Consider the following 11,003-nt stretch of genomic DNA (forward strand, 5'->3'; position numbering starts at 1 on the left):
TGCAATCCAGATGCAAAGAAACAGTGTATCTGCATATCTGCATGGCAGTTTTATTTTAAATTATATAAAGTTTTTCTGTACATATTTTAATATTTAGCCAAATGATATTCTTATTTCAACTTGTTGGCTCATTGGTTAGTAATTTTTATACAAGCAGGTGCACCTTTAAATGCTGGGTGAAACGTGGCTTAATTAAATTAAAAGAGACTTGTAGCTAGCAAAATGCACTTTAAAATGTAGCCAATTCGCCAAGATCAACCAGTTTCCAAAACATATTAAAGATCCAAAACCAGAAAAGATATTCTTCAATAAATTGAGACTATATTCTCCCACTGCGCACAAAATGTCTCATTGGTGAGCTAGCTACCCTGTCGCTGGGGCTCTTGTACTCTGTGCGACAGACTGGGGTTCGATTCCTCTTGACGGCGATTTAACATGGGCGAGTGAATGTTACCATAGCCCTGGGTTAGACCAAGCCATGTGAGGGAAATACACCTTTACGATAATTCGGGAAAACTAACACTCCATCGCAGCTTATTTTGCGATCAGGGGGGTACATATCACACTTTTATAAGAGTCTATTAAGGAGAAAACACGTTTTTTTGTGATAACTTTTCTTGCCACGTTTTGTTTATAATAAAAAGTACACATAAGTTGTATCTTATTATTATTAACGTTTCTTGAAAATTTGAAAGAAATTAATACAACGGAAGTTAAAAAACTGGAAAAAAACACGCTTTCGTCTCTAACACAAACTCTCATAAAAACACGATTTTTACCTCCTTTTTCCGATATTGTAAAACGATGGAGAGCCGTAGGAACGCATGTACAATTGAATTATCATAAAGGTGTATTGGGGATATGGCACTGGTGTGTGGGCCATTGGATGTTGCCAGGAATTGTCTAGTAGAGCGCTGACCCTACACAGCTGTTTCGAAGCGGACAAAAATGTTACGAAAAAATAATTCGAATTACCCTCTCAGTTAAAACAGGATATCTCAAGAACGAAATAAAATTTTTATATTCTGTAAAAAGAATAATAATCTTGGATAAATTGTCCATATTATTAAAAGAAAAAAATATTTGGACACCTGTCCGAAATTGGTATATTTAGGCCAAAATGTCTAAAAATGACTTAAAAATTATCATTTAGATCAATGTCTTCCACAATATCTCTAGAATAAAGTTAAGGAAACATGTTTTTTATGGTCCAAAGGTTAGGTTAAATATCTGGAATAAAAATTAATTTATTTTATTACTGTCCGAAATTGTCCAAAGGGTTATTTTTGGGCCAAATGTGAGACCTGTGTGAAAAACGGCCTTTAGAGCCTCAATGTATGCTTAAAGTTTGTTTATTAACTGAATAAAAAACATTACTTTGGATTCTAAGGCCATTAAAGATGATGTAGATGAGAGATTAGTCTGTCCGAAATTGTCCAAAGGGTTATTTTTGGGCCAAATGGAAAAAATTATTTGAAAAACAACCTTTAGAGCCTGAATGTATGCTTAAAATTCGTTTATTAACTGAATAAAAAACATTACTTTGGATTCTGAGGCCATTAAAGATGATGTAGATGTAATATTTATCTGTCCGAAATTGTCCAAAGGGTCACTTTTGGTCCTAAGGGTTTTCAGGCCAAATATGTGACATCATACATTAAATAAAACGTCATTCAGAGTCGACAGTTTCAACATTCTAGTTTATCATGCTAGTAGAAAATAACTCAAGTTGTGCATAAATAGTTTATTATATACATTAAATATATACAAAGCAATGATGTTTCTTTATAAATTGTATAAAATAGCACCCAATCTTGTGATAAAGCCAAGATTAGCTAGCTAGCCATAAAGATCTTTGATTTCAACAATTTTATCTTGAAAAAGCCCACCAAAGTGTTAACTAAATATAAAAAAGAAGTATTAAGTGACTTAGCTACAAAACACGATGCAAAATGCAAAACTGTAGGACCAAAAAATAGCTACTCTTTACAGAAAAATACAAAACAGAAGAAAAAAGAAGTTTTACAAGCTATAAAACAATTTCTTAAAACCAAGGGTGATCTTATAGCAAAAAAATAATATTAAAATCCCTGCAAAATAAAGTAGTTTACTGTTTTTCCCTTACCTCGTGCTCTGCCAAACTTTAGCTAGCTTCAAAATTGCTAAGACACCGTTGTCTCGCTTATTCCAACATTTTCAAAAAATCCCGGTTTCGGATTAGGATTCCCGGGTCGAGCAATCAAGTCAAAAGTAAACACCGGGTTGCCGTAATTTTGCTGGGAAAAACCATACCTACCAAAACATTAAACGCCATCACTGTGACTTGCTTAGAAGTTTAGATAATTATTTAATTAGACAGAAAAGGGATCACACTACATCAAATCGCCGTGCACCACTTTGGCAACTTTTTCTCCTCTTTTTTAGCGCCTAAAGAAGACTTTAACTTAAAATTTAAGTAGTTTATAGTTTGCGAGACGAACGGTGCACGGTACCGGCCAATAGAACCATGTTTCCAGGCCCCCCATACCAATTTTCAAGTCCATAGCTAGTAGCGCGACGTTGGCACAAGGTTGGAAAGATGGTATACTTTCGCCAAAAATAATGTTTTTTTTTAGTTATATGTGTTTTGTTTGACGAAATAACTCGAAATTTATAACACACATGTATAACATATTTATATATTTAAAAAGGGGAAAAGTAGATCGTTTTAATACTTTTTAATTCAGTAAAATTAAAACAACACAAAAAAAGTTTCAATAATTTAAAAAATGATAAAAATACAAAATTTCCAAAAAAATTGTGGAAGCCATCTTAATTTTGTCCGCGGTTTGACCGTAGCGAAACAGCCGTGCCTAATTGGGTCTGTGTAGCTCAAAATGAGCATTTAATACTCTAGGACTCTCCATTTAAGCCATGGCCCCTCCTGGAAATAATAGACAGGGCATATCCCTCGATATTTGTGAGGCTAGCCATGTATAAAATATGCACATCTATCTTCTATCTTCCAGTGAAATTGGTAATATGGACGGGACGGTTTTACATTGTACCATGATGGTATTGCTACTACTGCGGCTCTGTAGCTACGACACACTGAGTGGGGGGAGTGCCTTCCTCACCACACACACGTTTTTAATTGGTGTTAAAAAATCGTTGGTAAATGAGCAAAAAAAACCCCAAGATACCAGTTTCAACTTGCATCACTCCGACGGACGGAAAACGGTTAAGGTTGTTTTGAAGTATGGCTAATAAACGCAATGAACATTTAATCGACCCAAAGCCCTAAACTTGTTAAGAATTTGCAATCCCTTTGAAAAACCCTGGGGAAACGAGAATAGAATGCAGCAATGTTTTTGAAATTTTAGAATTTTTCAACCTGTTGTTGCTATAATAAAAGGTCGCCGCCGCATGTTGTAGGAATATGATACTGTATTAAAGTTTAATGGTGTCACACAGTCCTAGTGCTTGGTTATAACAATTCAACCTTAACTCAAGGATTTTTTTATTTTGCCTTACTGCGGCCCGAGGCAAAAAAAAAGAAGAGAAAACAAGCTCTGGGTTGATAAAAATCCTTTACTCCATTACTTTTGAACAAATGGAATAGCAGAAGGGGTACCTCAAAATAAAGATGATAAGTGAGTTGATGGATGCAAGTAATAGGCGGAGACTTGCGCGGTGGAGGGTAAAATTTTATGCTGGGGCTGCTATCAGGAACACCTCATCTTTAGGAGGCACCTGTTAATGTACCGATCTAGGTCTCTCCATTACCCGATGCTAATTGGTGTTTGCGTAGGAACAAACATAAACATTCTGAAGAAGAAAACGGTGAATATGGGTATCAAAGGAAGTTGAAAAGTGCCATTCGAAAAATAAAGTATAAGAAAGCGTACACACACAGACGGATGGCCCATGCTGCACACCTTGTGTAGAAGCAGGATGGCAGCGAGATGCTTGAGATGCTGACTGAAGAGTTGATGCAGAAATCGCGTCGTAAAATTCATGACGGCAACTTACTAATTGGTTCCGCTACTAGAGAATTGCTTGTGCGGTATGGAGTAGTATTGTAGCCTGCTACATAACCCTACTAAACGTATATTGAATACTCTAACGGGGAATAAGAGAGGCTGTTGTCTACCTCCCGCGACAAGCTCCACACTCTCTCGTTCATCGATGTTAATCAAGATGCGTATCCCTCACTGTCATATCATATAGCGCTGCTTTTCCTGCACAGCCAAGCTAAAATCACCGTTCTCAATTGCCTTGGAAATTAAATCAACGATTGAATTCAGCTTTGACTCTGCGAGCAAACTTATAGTCTCATCTTTGTGATCTTTAACCCTTTCTGTGTTAATATGTGCTGCTATGTCTTTAATCGTATACAACCTGTTGATGAACCGGATACAGGTAACATTTTTGTTCGGATCATTCCCTGCATGGCTGATAATAGAAGCGTTGGTAAAGAACATAGATATGGTGTAAGTAGAGCACTCGCGGACCCTAATAATAGCTGTAAACTCTTTTGTGACTCTTTGCAAATCAGAATTCTAGCACTCCTAAGGGACTTCTACATCCTCTGGGAAGACCCAGAGGATGTAGCTCGGGACCTCCCTCAAGCCAGTAGAGCATACGCTTGTTTGGCTCTACATTCATTCAATCCAGCCTATAGGTCTTTTTACTCCAAAAGGAGTCGGTTGAGATAACGACCAGTTTCTGGTAAAGGCTTTGCTTCCGGGTACTCTTTCCTCTTTGCAAGTAGTACGGCCTCGAGCTTGATGGCTTTTGAAGGCTTCATTTTGGTCATTGCAGTCTTGGTGTTTTCAGACTCTTCACTGTAGAGTACAGGTACTTCACCCATATTGTGCTATATTCGTTAGTAGCAAGTTGCACATCTTGGGACTTAAAGAGTCTCTCCGCAAGAACTTTGTTAAACGATTCTACAAAGGGTGTTAAAGCATGATGGTACTTTGTGGTTGCACGCTTCATCCCTACACCTACTTTCCAAGAGTTTGGTGACATCCGACGAACTCAGTCCCGTTATCGCACCTCTACGCTATCCCAAGACCTTAGGATAGCGTAGAGGTAATGCTTTATAGATATCATTTTTCGCGACAGCTTGCTTTCTGCAGCGTGCAACTTAATTGTCTTTCTTCCAGTTCAGAGATGCTCTGGCTGGTAGTAGATCCTGCTTTGTCATTTCTATATTACATGACAAACGACATCGCTCTGAAGCATCACATGTGTGTCATGTTCTATCCTCACAGCGTTTCAAAGTCCTTCTTCTCATCTCACTCGAGCACATAAAGCCTAGCATTGACTGTCCTGCTGCATATGCCTTAAGTCTTGAACTTTTTAGGAACATCAAAGAGTGCATGGAGACCCTCCACAACCGTATTGTTGCACATTACCTGCGTCTTGAAATAAGTCACATTTATTTATTGGTTTCCTGAGGCTTCCAACCTACGTATATTTGTACACGGCGTACCCTAGGAGAGCCAAAGATCCTGCAATGAACATAGGTTCATCGTTCTTTTGCTCCTCAGTAAGAGCGTAAAAGTCTGACAGCTGTGGAGCATTCTCAAGGGTAGCGATAAAGTACTTTCTCATGCTGTCCTTCAACTTGGTGGCCTGCCTCGCCATAGAAAATTAGTACCAGAGAGGGCCAGCGCATTGATTTCAGGTCTTGCAATGAGAACTCCGATAACAGCCATTTATTTAGAGAGCGTAGGCTTCCGCTTTTTGTAAGCCAAAAAGTCTTACAAAACTTCGTACAAGCATATGAACTTCTACTTCTTAGGTACAGTGGAAGCTGGAATCCACCTCTACCTTACAACCATCTCGCAAGTTGCTCTACCTGCGGCAAAGTACGCTGTCATCTTCAAAACATCGTCCATTCGCAGAGGGTCATGTGATCCTAGCAGGTCAATTATTTTAGCACGGCGAAAGTGCTGTTGAATGGTGAAGAAGAAAAAGATGAGGAATTGTCTATTAAAAGTACCTGAAATCCTGTGTTTTTTGCGGTATCTAGGTGTACCTTTTTCCCAAAATACGCCGAATCCGTATCCATATACATATAATCGAAATCTGTCTGATCTACAAACTCATCGAGGAAGTCATAGTAGAACTCCAACATATGTAGCCTGGCGAGCTGGCACACTGTAATCCCACACTGGAAAGCTCGGTTAATACACACCTCCTCGCCTCCCCCCCCCCCCCCTCCCTCCCAAGATTTTTTAAGGTACGTGCCTGAGCAACCCTTTTTCTGTGTGTCTCTCGTAAATGTCGTGTTCGCATGCCTTAGCATATCCTCGATCATCTTGCGGTAGAACGGGTTCGTCAGGGTCTGCATTTGCCTGTCTTTGAGCAGCAATCTCCTCGAAAAACCACGAAAACGGCTTACCTCTTATTTCGCTGAATTTGTCATGCAGCTCGGGAGGTACTGCGATATCCACCTGTGCGAATCCGAAAAGCGTTCCATCTTGTACAGCAGGGTATGGCTTGCTTTTTGGCGTAGGGACGTTTATCAGCTTCTCCTTACCACAAGGTAAGTTTATATTTCAATGTGCTGAGGAAGAGCATGTTGGCGTCTAAACCCACGAGTGTTGTGCACTTTTTTGCATATTTGTTTTCATGCGCCATGATGTACGTCACATTTTGCTTGTGATACATACAAGACACGACTGCTGGACCACCTACCATACTTGTTTGCAGTAGCTCGTAATCTTTGTTCTTCGTGCAGGCTTTCTGCATCTCTTTAAAATTCTTACATGTCTTGTTGAAGTAAGAATCCTTACACTTGTGCCTGCAAGGTTCTTCCGGTGCGGATAGCTCTACCTTGGGATCCAGGCGCAAAGGCTTGTTTAACACTTACCGCAAGGATACCCCCGGAATACTTACAGCGTCTTTCAAGATGTCTATATCATCATCGTAATACTGACGTCTTGTCTTGTCAACCGTTGCGATAAACAGTGCTACATCCACCATCTATCAAGGCTTCGGTGTCCGCGATACTTGATAATGCCTTTGGGCCTTTGCTCTTCCATTACAAAGACGACTCTTTTCCGCCTTTGTGGATGTTGCAGCTTAAGTTGTAAACATCTTTTACTGTCATGTCTATGTGGTTGATTCTCTATTTTCGATTCCTATCTTCTAGTATATGTGTGTCATTTTTATCGAATATATGCTGAATATCCTCGACACCTTCAGGTTCTGTGTGTTGTTTCACCCCTTCAATTTCGCTGTATTCGTCTTATATATTCTCAGTATCGTAGTAGTTCTCTTGTGCTTCTTGTTCTACCTCATCGTGGAGCTTCGTACCTAAGCGCTGTGCTCTGTTGCAATAAAGGGTAAAGGGTAACAGTATCCGACACACTCTCCTAACAAAACGTTGTATATAAATACATACCAACGAAAAATCCTTTGCGGTTTGAGTAGGGACTTTCCCCTTTATACTCAAATTCTGCATGCTGTGTCGGATGTCGTCGAATTTAAGGGAGATCTTTTTCGCGCGTGCGTCAATTTTAATGATGCCGGCAGTTTTGATCACTTTAGGAAATTCCCCTTCTCTAGAGGGGCAGTTGAGGAGTAACTGCGGAGCGATTCTGAAACAGGGACTTGACCATGAAAATTACTGTACTTTAAGTACAATAATTTTCCTTCTCTTACTAAAAGCTCAAAGCTTACTAAAAGGTGGTTGCCCTTAATGGATAAATTTTGCTAATTTTTGTTCCTTGCCATGTTTAGACCCTCATTTCATCTGAGAATAAGGGGGTGAGTAGCAATTATCATAAAGCTCGATTTAAAGGCCGGCAATACGATATTGCCGTCGGTTATCAGAAAGATACAAGATGCCCTGGGGGTTGTGTTGAAAGCCTGTTTTGAAACTGTTTGGAACTAAACTGCATAGCAACGACCTTTACCGTCCATGGAAAGCGATCAAGCTTTTTTGCGTGTTTAATGCATTGTTAGCATAATATGACACTTTCCCTGCATCTCATTTTGTATATATATTTCTGAATATTAAACGATGAGACTCGCAAGCGGTCACAAATCTGCCTTCGCGATCTATCATTCGAAGTAAACTCGGCACCAGGGTTGCCTGATGTCGAAGCCACTAGCGGTTACTTGACGGCTAACAAGTTTCTTCACCGCCGGTCTTGATGTTAAAAAGGCAACAATCCCTGAAGACGAGGTTGATGAGTTTGACTTAAAACTTTAAATAAAAATAGGCACAAGTGCTTAGCAAAATACAATAGTGTTGTTGCATTTTTTCAGTGCAACAAACAACTCTTGAAGTCCAAAGAAAGTTCTTCAAATGTGTTTTCTTTGCTGTTTGACCCTTGCAGTCATTTCAAAAAAAGAGACCACATTTTTAGCCGTCATGCAGTTAATTTCTCAGGAATTGTATACAATTCTATTGCATCAGCTCTGAGGACAAGATGCCATTTGACTTTATTTTCATTAAATTAGCTACATCCGTTATCAGAAAGATTGGTCTTACAGAACACCCTTTTTTTTGGATGCGCCCCTGTTTCGCCTTTTCTTGTTAACACAAACCACCTGATTCCCCAATTTTCGCCTGGTCTCAAGTAACCATGGCAACTAAGGAGATAAATCGTCATTTCAATATTGCATCTCCGTCGTAGCCCATATTTTGTTACATAAGCTATAAAAGGTAGTTCCTTTCTTAGATGATTACCACCTCCTTAGTATATTTAAAAACAATAGAGACAACAATAATAATAACAACAAAGAAACTTCTTTTGTTGCATATAATTCCACTAATATTACACGTAGACGAGAATAGATGCTAGTAGACGAGGGTAGAGGCGAATAGACAAAGCTAAATGCGAGTAGACGAGGATAGAAGCAAGTAGACGAGGATAGACGCTAGTAGACGAGGGTAGATACAAGTAGATCATGGTAGACGCGGGTAATAAATATGTAGAAAACACACAAAGTATTTGCACACGATAAATATATTTTTTAAAGTGCACAAAGTAGAGAATTTATATCTCTACTGGTATCTTCATCAACAGTCAGTGGAGAGGAAGTACATCCAAATATGTCAGCTGCTGTAACGCTTCTTGATTTTGACTTGCTTTTATTTTTACTATTTTTCTTCTGTTTGTTTTTCTCTAGAGCTATTTGTAATGGGGGAGCACTTGTGAGAGAGCACATTCCCCCGACTAACAAAGATGGTGCGCTGGATAGTGACGCGCTAGAAGTCGTAGTCAAAGATGAATCATGCACCAACGATGTGTTGTTTTTTCCAAATAAGGAAGGTGCGCCAGCCAGAGAAATTTTATTATGGGCGGGAAGTTGATGATACTGGTTAGGCTGTCTGTCTTTGTCTTTTTTCTTTCTCTGTTGCTTTGATGGTCCAAAAATATCATTTGCAGATATTGTGTGTAACGGTTTGTCGTTACTTGGAATAGGTCTTGCTTTTAGCAAGTTTATTGACTTGTCTGCATTACTTACATCTCTTTTGGCAGAAATATCATGGTGTGCATCTGATGACATTTTAACTAAAAAATATTTAAGAAATTTTCAATATTTGCAGCAGATAGCGTGTTATTAGCTTAGTGGGTATAAGTCTAAAAATTTGTACGGGAGATCGAGGTTCGATTCCTCATGTCGGCGATTCAATATGGGAAAGTGGATGTTACCATAACCCTGGGTACCTAAGTCGTGTAAGGGGAATTAGGGAGATGGTGCACTGTGTGGGCCGTTGGATTTTGCAGGAAGTCTAGCAGAGCGCGGAGCATAATTGGGTCTGTGTAGCTTGAAATGAGCATTAAATAGAACTCCCTATCAAAGCCATGGCCCCTCCAGGAAATAATAGACAGGGTATATCCTTCAATATTTGTGAGGCTAGCCACGTTAAATACGCGCAAAGTCTATCTATCTTATTAAACATCTACCTTTGCGCTCATTGATGACTCGTTCATAAAAAAATTTAACAAAAGAATATTCTACCAAATGTACCAAAAAATGTAACGCTTACCTGGAGCCTCTTTTCTGTTTTGGATATTTTCATTTTTAACAAAATCTTTAAATGAGAGCAAACTTGTTTCATCTTTAATTTTGTTGGTAGCTAAAACAAAACAAAAATGTTGTAAAAGTCGTCTACGAAAAGCAAGGAAGAGAAATTTTCCCTTTGTAACCAGGGATTTTTGTCTTTTTGACATGAGAAGACATCTTCTCCCTATCATAAAGGCAGTAATGCCTAGGGATGAGGGTGAGAAAAATGTCAACTGGATTTTCTAACTTGCTTTCTTGTCCACTGTGTTTTCTGAGACTTTCGGTCCCGCAACGACAACGGATAGGTCAACAAATATTTTGAATTTTAGGATGAGGTTAAACATGATTAAATACAAAATGTCACCTCAACTAAAATTTTCCTGTATCTTCACGCCCATAATAATTGAAAAAGTTAATACTAATAAATAAATCCTTACCATCAGTTTTTGACACTACTTCAATTTTTACTTTCTTTTCTTCCCTTTCCTCCTTTTCTTCTACTGTGCAACCTTGTTTAAATATGGCAACATCTGGAAGAGAAAAGTTGACATTTTCTCCACTTCCGAAGAATAATCCAGAATTATCTGAGTCACTCTCAGCAACTAATTCTTCGCATATTTCTCCTTCTTCCTCGCTCGCAATGTCATTCATGTTCCACCCACTACCCTTTCCAATAACGATTCCTGCCGAATGATTGCTAACATCACAAAGGGATTCTTGGCTAGCAACCATGGGACAATTTTTATTGTCTTGCTTTACACTATCACTTTTATTTGAATCAGTAGCAATCGATTCCTCGCATTCTTCACCTTCATCTTCACTAACACAACCTTTGATCTTCTTGGTTTTGTTATCATTTGCACTGACATTTTCTTCAAAGCTCTCATTTCCATATTCATTATCGGTAGGATGATCCTCAAAATCTTCAGAATAACTTTTATCGCATGTTGAGGAATCACTGCCTTCTGCTTCCGTTTCTTCCACTC

Source organism: Hydractinia symbiolongicarpus, chromosome 5 (assembly GCF_029227915.1).
Source record: "Hydractinia symbiolongicarpus strain clone_291-10 chromosome 5, HSymV2.1, whole genome shotgun sequence".
NCBI classification, from domain to species: Eukaryota; Metazoa; Cnidaria; class Hydrozoa; order Anthoathecata; family Hydractiniidae; genus Hydractinia; species Hydractinia symbiolongicarpus.